Source organism: Marmota marmota, unplaced genomic scaffold (genome assembly GCF_001458135.2).
Source record: "Marmota marmota marmota unplaced genomic scaffold, marMar, whole genome shotgun sequence".
Lineage (NCBI taxonomy): Eukaryota > Metazoa > Chordata > Mammalia > Rodentia > Sciuridae > Marmota > Marmota marmota.
The window spans coordinates 5,423,113-5,435,123 of record NW_025999913.1 but is presented as its reverse complement, the minus strand read 5'-3'; the positions used below and the strand labels follow the sequence as shown (position 1 = coordinate 5,435,123).

Here is a 12,011-nt window from a genome sequence, read left to right as displayed (position 1 = left end):
CTGAAATTAAAAAAAAAAAAAAAAAAAAACAGATTCTGAACTTGTCCAAGTCAAAGAAAAAATTATAGACCATCCCTGACTTAATCATGATTCAACTGAAGAAGTCTCATAGTTGTGTAAAAACAATACAGTAGTAGAATTTGTATTTAGAATTTTAACTTAGACCTCTTCCTGGGCTAGCCAAATGCACTTCCGATTCTCTCTGGTGACACTGAGCAATGGCAGTGAGCTGCAGCTCCCTAGCAGCCAGCCCTGTGGTCACTAGGGAAAACAACTGGCACTCTACAGAGTGCTTCTGCAAAGCTAGTGTGTTTGGTAGATGAAGTGTATGCAATGCATGTTCAACTTATAATTATATTTTAAACTAACGATCTGTTTATCCAGGTATAACCCTATGTAAATATAGGAACATCTGTAATGGAGCTTGAATTCTCTTCTTGCTTCTTATAGGTAGGTTTTTTGAGATAGAGATCTTGCTAGCTGAAATTTACAGCAGGGACAGATTAGAGAGACACAAAGCAGGGGAGCAAAATTTATGAAGGGCTTGCAATGCTGTGTATCTGATGTAAACCATTCTTCTTGTGAGGATGGCATAGAAGGGCAGGTCAAGAAAGAATGCAGAGGGAAGGTTCCATTTATGTTAGGTCTTACAGTGAGTTAGAATTTGCCTCCTTCTGACCCATCTTCAGCCCCCCAAAACACAAGGAATCACATGTATATGAGAATCCCCCCTTTGAAAGCAAACTATCTTGGGGGGTGGGAGTGGAGGCTGGAAAACTGGCTGAGAACAAATTAACAAAGCTTTGAATATCTTGCTAAAATACTGGATTTTTCAGAGCAGAAGATGTCAGGAAGATTAAAAGTTATAATTCATTCCACTTTTATATTCCCTACCCAGACTAGAGAATCTGCATAGTGTTTAGTGAATGATTGTCAAATTGCTTTGAGGATGAAACTATTTTCTCATGAATAAAGGAATATGACTAACTTATTACAGCATCAACAATACTAATTGATATGATTTATTTAGTGCCCTTCTCAAGTTCTAGGGACTTTCGATATATTATCTATTTTCTTTGTTTAATACAGTAATCCAATAATATTTTTATTACTATGTATATTTTATACATAAAAAAACAAGTTCTTAATAGTAGCTACAAAATTTCCTAAGGGCAAACAGTTAATGTGTTTCAAAGCCTACATTCAAATGCTGGTTTCTAATTCTAATACCTATGCTCTGTCTATTCTGCTATACAGTTTTTCCAGGTGCACTGATGGATTTGTATAAATCTATTCAAAATATTTGCTTCCCCTCTGACTCGAGTCCACCCACCCTTCCCCTTTTGCAATTGAACAAGCCACGTGCAAAACGGCAGCTTGGGTTGGAGATGAAATATGTGATGGTGAACCAAGGAAAGGTAATTGACCCCTATGGGGATCAGAACGATTACTTTGTTCTTTTCCAAGTAGTAAAAACAGATGCAGTGAGCAGGAGTGTGAACTTGGAGTGAATCAGGGAGAGTGAAGGCAGAGAAACAGGGTGTTGGTGGCAACACCGGGTGAGGATGACAGAAAGCCAGGTGATGCAGGCACATCTCATCCCACAGGTGATCCTTGGGTTTGCAAATGAGCCTAAGCATCTGCGCATCAATTGACTCTCAAAGAGGAATCAGGATATGGAAATAGAAAGAGCATGACTTAAATTCAAGAGGAAACAAAGTCACAGAGGAAGGCCAGAAAAAGTCCCCAAGGGCTAGAAATTGTTAGGTGCTTCTCAGGTTCAGCATCTACAGCTTAATGCATGTGATTGCTGCAACATTTACACACCAACTTCCTCCAAGGGGTTGGGGTAGAGGGGCTCTGCCATTGATACTAAATGATAATTTGGGCTGAAAGCAGAAGAAACAAAGAGCTTCAAGGTAGATCCAAAGGTATATTTGAATAAGGAAAGGATGCAAAATAATCTATTACAGCATTTAGAAGAATGGGAATTTGTTACCTAGATAATTATCTATTCCTTTTGATTTCTTTTTTTCTCCCCAGGAAGAAAAGCCTAGGAGAATAAACCTAAAATAAATAAGTAAACAAAAATCTCTAAAAGCAGCAAAAGCAGAAAACCTCAAGAAATCATCAACTCTTGGCCAGAACTTAGACAAATGACATATTCTAAAAGGACACTGACCTTTCCCCATTTCTTTTTAACCAGCACGTTTTGCTAAAAATGGTTTTGAGAAAAAATCCACAAAACAAACAAAAATCTTGTGAAGCTATATTTCCATATGTAAATTACTTTGATATTATTTTTCCACTAGGAGAGGCAGTATATGTTTAAATATGACTTAGGGATAGCTATATCCTTCTTTCTTTTTATTGCCCTAAATGTCATATAATACATTCTATTCAAGCGTAAGATTCTGAAGATATTGTCAATATAATAACATAGACGTTAGGGTTTGCAGGGAGATTAGAAACCACTTTTCAATTCTTACTGATGAAAAAAAAAAAAAAAAAAGAAAGAAAGAAAAGAAAGGAAAACCTAGCCCATCAAGGTAGTGATTTGTATCCTGTTACCCAGGCTGTTAGTGGCAGAGAGGACATTGGAACCCATGTATACGGAATCCATGCCCAAGGCTGTAGCCACTCCACTATTTGCTAACAATCTTAAACTTCAGTGAAATTGGACTCAGGAAAGAATATTCTCCTTTCCCCAAAAGGAGAGGATAAACTTATTACCAGACCCTTTCTAGAATAGAAAGCTAGGGATTTACCACATAACATTTTAAAATGAAGCAGCTTATTTGTAGGAACAAACAGGTGAAGATTATGTGTATAGAAATACTGCTCAGAAAACATATGTTTTAAAAGATTGCTCATTTTGTAACATAGTAGCCAAAGATAAGTCTTTTTACAACCCCACCTATAAACCTTTGATGCAATCCATGGCATTATAAACCCATTGCTTTAAAGATATAGAGCTTTAGTTTCTGGTTTTGAATATAAATGAATCCAAATAAAAATCTTATTCAAATTTTTGTAAATCCCCAATATTGAAAGCCTATTTTTTCCTCTGTAAACCCTGCTTAGAATATTAGAAGAAAGACATTCAAGAATTAAAAATTTTCTCACCTAACAATTTAGTTCCCATGTCAAGAAAACCATGAATGATGTTCCAGCGCCGCTTGTCCAATGTACCAAAGAAGATGGGGACCTTCACTCCACCAGATGGCCTTAAACCCTCTAGCTCCAAGACAATTGAATTCTCTTCTACTTTCTACCAGTAAAAGAACAAAAACACCAGTATTTGAGCTTTAGCAGGTCTGATTAGAACGTCTCAGTTCTACATTCAACAGTGTGGTGGAGAACAGAAGGACGGGTGTCCAGCCAGGGTCACCCTCTCAGGCATCCACATCATTTAATGACTACAGGGTTTTTTTATCTTTAATTCCCTTTATCCAGGAATGGGAGCAGGTTAGGTATGTCCATCACATTTCAAATGAGTAAAGAGGAGATAGAACAAAAGTGTCCTCCAAACTTAATGTTTCATAGCCCTTAGTTTGTGTATCTCCTCAGAAAAACAGAGCTATGTCATCTAGAGTCAGAGCCTCCCCCAAGAGGGGCTCCTGCTTCAGAGGTGTAATTGTCCTGCGATGAGTATCCCAAGCCAGAGACTCCACTCTGCAATTTAATGGTTTGCTAAACTATCAGTTTCTCTGGGTGCCTTATAATGACTTTTTTTTCCTGGAAAATTTATAATCCATCCATAGAGTGATCTGAAAGTCTGTAGCCAGAGTTCCTGGCCCGAATCACCAGGTGTTCAGATAAAGCAACACCTGATGAGCATCTTTGAGGACCAGTGAGCACTCTTGGGCCCCATCTAAGCATGGGCAGCCCATTCCACACACAGCAATCTGCTTGTTTTGAATTAAAGCAAACCTTCCTTTGAGTCATTCCTCATAAACAGAAGAACAGACAGTATAGGAAACTATGAATAATCTGCTTTGACTTGGAAAGGACATCGAGAAAAGGACAACAAGCCCCCTCCCCCGCTTTAAGGGATGCTCCAACTGATTAGAAACAGGCCAAGTGCTTTTAAACATATTGGGGACTAACGTATGGGTGTATGCCTCTCTTGAAAATTCCAACTGGTCTCACAGAGCCATTGGTATGACATCATTCAATCTGACTTTCAAAGAATGAATATGGCTGATCAGAGTGGCACACACCTGTAACCCCAGCTACTCAGGAGTCAGAGGCAGGAGCATCACAGATTCAAAGACAGCCTTAGCAACTTAGCTGGACCCTGTCTCAAAATAAAATAAAAAGGGCTGGAGTGTACCTCAATGATAGAGTGCTCCTGGTTTTAGTCCCCAATATCAAATTGAGAAAAGAAAGGAAGGAAGGAAGGAAGGAAGGAAGGAAGGAAGGAAGGAAGGAAGGAAGGAAGGAAGGAAGGAAGGAAGGAAGGAAGGAAGGAATCGATCTTTTCCTAAAGGATTCATGACCCTCTAGCTCTTGGGTAAATATCGTGGGTAAATGGGAGCTTATCTCATCCTAAACCAACCTGTTTTATTGTTGGTAAAATCAAATTGTCAGAAAATGGTTTTTATATATGAGTCAAATCAGAACTCTTCATAATACACTCCCATTGACCCCAGGTAAACTTTCTGTAAGTTATTCTCAAAAAAAATAGGTCCATTCTTTTACCTGATAGGTTTTCAAATATTTGAAGACAAACCCATTCCCTCATTCTCTAAATCTCTTCTCATCAAAATGTGTCATTTGAGCACATTAGATGAAATTCTCCAGAACCTTCAAGATCATATTACCTTTTCCTTGACTAGCAATAATTTTTAAAATACTGCATCAAAAATGTAACGTGATCCTCTAAGAGTGTGTGCTTTAATCCTCTAATCCATGTGAAAGAATTTGAAAGAGTATCTGATACTTGGGAACTGCCCAATAAAATGTTTGTTATTTGTTGGTTACAACAGTTTGGAACTTGGTGCTGTTTTTGAAACTGAAGGTACAGCAGCAGAAATCTGGTCTTTCCATCCCACTCTTGTTCATTATTTGACTCACTGGAACACTAATTCAAGTCAGCCCAGCATTCTGAGATAATGGGTCTACACAGGATGATGAACTAGAAGACCAGCACTGAGCTGGATAGTTCTTTAACTGGGTGACCTTTGGTAAACGTGAGATTGTTTGCATTTCCTACCTTCTTTAAGTAGCAAGATGATAAATGAGATTCAGCCACCCCTGGATGCCCATTTCCCATAGGAAATTCAACAGTATCTTGACTAAGGCCTTCTACTCTCTGGCTCTGGTACTTGTTTTCCAGATATGAATCTTTATTCCCCTTTTGTTTCCAAATTTTAATTTTTCCAATACCTCTACATCCCTGCTGATTCCTCTCCCTGGAATTTTTTTTCCCCCAATTGTTCCTCCTGGGTAACTCCTCAGTTTTGCTACTTTAGCTCAGGATACTAAATTGCCTTCAGAGGCTTCCTTGACTCACGACCACTGCACCACACAGAATTTATGGCTTCCTCCTCTGCTTGGGAAGAACTGTATTTCTGCATCTATTATCATACCAGTCTTCTTACATCTCAATTATTTCCTTACTCCTCTGTCTGCAGTAGTGGAATATGAGCCCCTTAAAGGCAGGAACAATGTCTTTTACTCAGTTTCATAGGGTAGACTTTGGAAAAAATAAATGACTCTTATCTCAAGCATGCAATAAACACATGTGAGAGTATTTAAACACTCTGAAAATCCTAAAGCAGTGTATTTTAATAAATGTCTATATAATATCTTACATTTACCATTTCATTCTATATATTCAAACATGTTTATATGTATATATTTAACTGATGGAATTAATTTAAGTACCTGGATAGATATTGGTAAAAAATTCAAATGGATTTTATAGGAATCATTCACAATGGTATCATTACTTTATCATTATCTCAGTTGAAATAATTGTACTTTAAAAGTATTCAAAATAATGGAATGATTTTCTAAAGTGTTTTAACAATCTAAGAATTTACTGTCTCTGTTCATTATTAAAATGGATTCCAATTTTGATTATGTATTGCTAGTGAGACCCACAAGATAAAAACAATAAATATCAAATGAACAAGGATCAAAAATAAAGTTACAGAAAATATAGCAAGAATATTCCCAATAGGTTTAAAGAACTATGACTCATTAGATAAATGTATTTAAACCTTTTAAATAAATTTCTATATGTATTCTGACAATAAGTCTTCCTACTAAGTAGAAACATGATCAAAACTCCAAAATGCCAAGAAATGTGTTAATGTAGGTATACAATTCATTTTTATTACCAGTAGGAATGATAACATGGAAAAAGAATTAATAATTAAAAACTCTTTCAGTCTGAAGACACTGACAGAATATAGCCCAACACCCACAGGGTTGAAAAGAAGATATTCAGAAAAGCCTGGTGTAGAACTTGGCCTCCACTCTTGCCAAGCAAGTCAACCTCTGTTAGGACACTGGATTCCTTCCCCTTAAAGAATCTGGAGCTGTGTTCACTGCCCTGGGGTGCGACCAAGGCCCCTGGGTTATGTTCTCTGGTCTTGTGATGAATAACATTGATCACCTGTTAGCTCTGGTAATTCATCATACATTCCCTACTGATTTTTGTCCCTAACTTATACTTCTAGAGCCCAATGTCACCACAGTGCATTTCCTTTGGCAAAGCTGAACACACCCCTTCTCCCCATTCCCCACTGTCAAATGGTTTCTCAAATCCAGGTGATGAGATTCATGGTTTCTCTGAGCTCTCATCCCAGAGTTCTCTCAAGACAGGTCACAATTTCTAGTTTTCCATAAGGCAGAGAAAAAGGTAAAGGTTGTGCCCTCCTTACTCTGCTTTAAAGGCAGAGACAATACCAGGAAAGTACAAATAAGGGTGTGGGGGTTTTTTGTACAGGAGATTGAACTCAGGGGTGCTTAACTACTGAGCAAGCCACATCCCCAGCCCTTTTTAATATGTATTTTTTTAAATTTACAGACAGGGTCTTTCTAAGTTGCTTAGAGCCTCATTAAAATTGCTGAGGCTGGCTTTGAACTCATGATTCTCCTGCCTCAGCCTCCCCAGACACTGAGATTACAGGTATGCACCACCATGCCCTGCCACAAATAGGGTTCTTGTAGGAAATCCCTCTGCATGTGGATCTACTTGGTTTCAAGTCCACATTACCCCAGCAAAACCCTAGGAAGGTATTGACAGAACAGCATTCATTGTGATACCTGAAGAATGTGAATTTATCTGAAGCAAAAGAAAAGCCTAACTTGTTTAAGATAAAATACAAATGTTATACTTTAGCAAATAGGACAACAAAGTCCTGTCAAATTTTCTTTGACTATTTTGGAAGCTTAAATGTCAACATAAATATCAGTGTGATGATCAATTTTATATGTCAACCTGACAGGGTCAAGGGGGTCCCAACATTTGAACAAATATAATTCTGAGTGTTCCTGTGAGAATATCTTTAGATGAGATAATATTTGAATTTATAGACCCAGTGAATCAGGTTGCCCCCCCCACCAAGTGGGTGGGCCTTATCCAATCAGTGGAAGGCCTGAATAGGCTAGTCCTCCTGTTAGTAATAGGCACTCCTCCTGCCTGACTGCTTTCAGTGACATTGTCAGTCTTCTCTTGCTTCAGGTTCAACTGAAACATGGGCTCTCCCTGGGTCCTGAGCCTGCCAAACTTCTTACCAGAGCTACCCAGCTGCGATCTTGGATTCCAGCTTGTGACTGCAGATCTTGAGATTTCTCAGTGTCCATAATTGTGTGAGTCAATCTTTATCATTAAAAGCCTCTGACTAATTCATTCCATATTACCAAGGTTTACTTAAATCTTCTAGCTTGATGTTCCTCAAGTATAAAAAGAGGGGAGGAAGATAATGAATTCTGAGCTGTTTTTAGTCAGAATATGCAATAGTTTTCTAATTCTCTAAATGTCAAAGCATCCTTTTTTTTTTTTTTTAACTCTGGCTGCCTATTGAATGAAAACGTACTCTGTGCCCAACACTGAGCTAAAGGGTGTTATATGTATTAACTACTTTCATCTCACAGTCACCTGAGATGTTATCATTCTTTTTTTTTTTCTTTTTTGTTTTGCAGGCAAGAACACAGATGTTCAGCAAATTGCCCAAGATCTCAAATCTTGGAAGAATCAGGAGAAGAAACTGGACCTTAGCAAAGTTAATGTTTAACAAAAGCAAAATCAATGAACAACTTGAAGAAAATGTGAAAAAGTAAAAGAGATAGTGTTGGAAAATAACTTCTGGTTTTGTTATTTTTTGGTTCGTGTGTGTGTGTGTGTGTGTGTGTATGTGTGTTACTGAGATTGAACCCAGGGACTCTTCACTGACCACTGCCCCATCTCTTTAAATGTTATCCTTGTTGTTGTTAGAGGCAGGGTCTTGCTAATTTGCCAAAACTGTCGTCAAACTAGCGATCTTCCTGCCTCAGTCTCCTGAGTCACTGGGATTAAATGTGGGCACCACATTTAATGACAAGTTCATCTATGACAGAAAAAAAATATCTTGATAATTCACCACGACCCTGTGGGGAACTGCTCTCAGTTCACATTCACCAAATCCACAACGAGCTGCTCACTAAACGGTTTTCTCAAGGGAAGGTTTGGGATTCATGAAGGTGATTACTATTTTTAAGTCCAAACTCCCTTCTACCCTTTCACACTCTGCCCCAGCCTCATGTAACAAAAGGAAGTCCTGCCTATTTAAAGGAGGAGATGGGTGTGACTTCTGCTCATACTTTATTTTCCTGCTTCTATTTGCCCTACATCCTGAAAATGTCCCTCATTAACCAAAGTGCTTGTTGAAGTAATGTATTAAAATACATGTGTGTGTACACATACACATACACACACACACACACATACCATGTATATGGAGACTTGTGTGACACTCTATTTTTCTCACTTTAAGCATATTTACGATAATGAGTGTTCTTACTAGTGGTTCCAAATTTTTCTGCACTTTTCTATAATTATATTTTGAACAGAAAATTTACCTGCCTAATTTTGCTTGGTTTAGAGTAGTGTTAATATTCTCTTTTTGAATTATTTTGTAAAGTAGGAAAAGCAATTTTGTTTGACAATATGCCTACACTTATTTCTGTATAATAACAATCATAGCTAATGAGTTTGCATATCTGGATAAATTATAAATGGCCAACACTTACTGTATATCGGGCTCTGTGAAGCAAATAAAAACTATTTTCCACTTTTACGGCTGAAGAAAGTGGAGCTTAACACTGTGGAATAATGTGGGTTGCATTACACAAGAGTTGAGATTTAACAGGTCTAGAAATTATATCCAAAAGTAAGGAAATGGAGTTTTTACATAGGTCTAAGAAGAAGAAGAATCACCAACTTTAGGATACACAGATTATGCACCCGATTTAAATTCTATAATTACTGCCTGCAATACAAGCATCCTCTTAGAATTATTAATTCCTTCTCTATTAAATAAAATATTGAGTGAGTCAAATGTTTTAAGCTATTTTTCTCTTCTTTAAACGTACTTTGTTATAAAGTGTTCTAGAGGGAAACATGTTTGGGTAAACCACAGATACAAAATACTGCGATTGCTAAGAGCCCATAACAGAAGAGAAACTCAAACCAGCTTCAGTGCTGTCCTCTTTTCCATAATTTATTCAAGATTCTAAACAAAATCCATATCTGATAAGCCACAAGGAGTGGTGTCCTTTCAAACTTACTGAGAAATTCTCCCATTAATAATTTAATTTTCTTTTCCGTTTAAAAAGCCTCTGATTTTTAACAGGTTTAGGATAGAAAGGAAAGTGATGATTAACTGAAAACCTGAAGCAGCGTTAATACATTAGATACATCAAAGTCTCTATTTCATAGATTTAAACACCATGAATTTCCCAGAAAGGAAAAGGAGGAGGTGTACCTCCCCCAGGAAGGGGCGGGTTGGGGTGCAGGCTTGCCTGGACGGTGAAACAGCGGTTTCCTTGGCTCAGTGACAATGCATTGTGCCCAAATGCACCCCATCTTGCTTCCGAGCAGGGCAACAGCTCCAGTTCAAATAAAGCCCTCGTGCAGGCTCACCTGTGGGTTGCCAGCACCTTCCAGGGCGAGATCCTGGCGGCCAGACAAAACTCTGCCTGAAAGTTCATTTCATAAATGCTTCCAAGTCAAAAAGCCATTTTTCCTGGGCTAGTTTCAAGCAAACAGATGCCAAGGTTTAAATTCCCCATCTCACACTGCCATCTACTGTTTAAGGTCCAGGGCTCTGAAGAAAAAGGAAGGAGCCAGACATTGAGATCTTCAGGAGTCCCAGGCAACAGTCATGTGCTGCCTTTGCACAGTAAGACTTGAATGGTAATCAGGTCTGATTGTTTTGACGTTCAGCAATAATGCTATTTTTCACTGTGTAGACCAAAACCAGAATATTTAACCCCATGCATAAATAAATAAATAGGTAACATCCTTGTTTTTTTGTTTTTTTTTTTTTAATGAGAACCAGCAAAAACATCCAAGGAAAATAGACTCAAGAGATCTTGACCAAGAATCGTCGTCTCCGTGCCGTGTGTATCTGAAAAGAACACATTTAAAAAAAAAATTAAAAGAGGAAAAACAAGCTGTCTTCAACTAACTGAATTTCCTTAGCATCAATGTGTTGACAGCTAACAAGAATCTAGGCAAATAAATGGTCAGGGCTAGACAGTGTCAGGGAGCCTGTCCAAGTCCAAGGGTGGGGATGATTGATCTACGGTGGGCCTCCCCCACCCACTTCCTCCTTTTATCACTGGTGAGATCATTTCCCCCAACAGCAGGCTCTTTCAAGTGTAGATAAGTTGGTTCCAAACCAGATGCATCATTTTCTCCTTCATAAGGGAATTTCCAAACTTTCACTGCCACAAAGCATCATTCTGCTATATAGTTATATTGCTCACAGATTCATCAAGCACTGTCTTTAGAGGTTGTTTTGTTTTATAAGGGGTAATGTGAAATCATTCTAAGCAAATTCTATCTCAGGAGTCCTGAGGGCCTGTCTTCAACATGATTCTGCCAACTTAGGACAGGGATGCACGACCTTGGGTAAGTCACTCGTCTGCAAAACTCAAGTCTTGCTTCCACTGTTCAAAAATGAGGGTGATGATTCTTTCCACTCCTGCATCAGGTTGAAAGAGTATCAAATTGTATGCTATACAATTTGAGGATTGCTAAGAGGATATGACTTAACCATCCCTCCATCAGAAAACATAAAAGAAAAGGAGGAAAGGAGAGAAGGAAGGAAGGAAGGAAAGAAATGATGGATACATGATTAGTTTGGATTTTGGTGATTATTTCAAATTGTACATGTACATGAAGTCATCCAATTGTACACCTTAGATACATATGTTTTTTAATCATCAAATAGACCATAATAAAATTAAACTTAAAAATAAGATATACAACAGGAAACTATCATTAATCTCATCATCTAACTTCTCATATGTATTTATCAATTTGTCACCTCCAATCCATCTAGAATCTAGACCTTTCATGCAGTTGGCATTTCTCAAACATTTGTTGAAAGATGGATTGATAGATGATAGTCTTTGGAGTTTCCTAGGAAATGCCAACTATCTCCATGGAAGCATTTATATTCTCCAGAGAGCATTTACACTAATTTTTTCAACTTTAAATAACATCCTAATAAATAGAAAAAGGCTCACAAAAAACTTCCCGGTATTTTAATTTTTGAGAAGTATTTGCACTGTGATCAAAGTTGTTTTTTGAGAAGGCATACAAAATAAAAAAAATAAGATCAGTGTATTTACTTTGAGCTGGAAAACAGCAAGCCTTCCTTTTCTCTCAGAAGAAAATTAAGAGGCCAGGGAAGAGCCAGAGTTTCTTGATTAAGCTAAGGTGTGTAGTCCTCCTATTACCAAGCAAACAAGTTTAAAAATTTTTAAAAACAACTTAGAAATACATT

The 12,011-nt window shown here is 37.8% G+C and overlaps 1 long non-coding RNA gene across 3 annotated transcripts in view; it reads right to left on the bottom strand.

The window, feature by feature from the left end:
- LOC125615571 overlaps positions 1 to 11,394 on the bottom strand; it is a 19,871-nt gene extending 8,477 nt beyond the window's left edge. For 2 of the 3 annotated variants that reach the window (XR_007346200.1, XR_007346202.1), the window contains exons 1-2: positions 7,753 to 8,167; positions 3,127 to 3,271 (exon numbers count right to left, since the gene is read on the bottom strand). This is a non-coding gene — a long non-coding RNA (uncharacterized LOC125615571). Of the gene's footprint in view, positions 1 to 3,126; positions 3,272 to 7,752; positions 8,168 to 10,138 lie in introns of those variants that run through there. The other variant, XR_007346201.1, reaches the window with a different exon arrangement.
- Between the last annotated feature and the right edge of the window lie 617 nt (positions 11,395 to 12,011).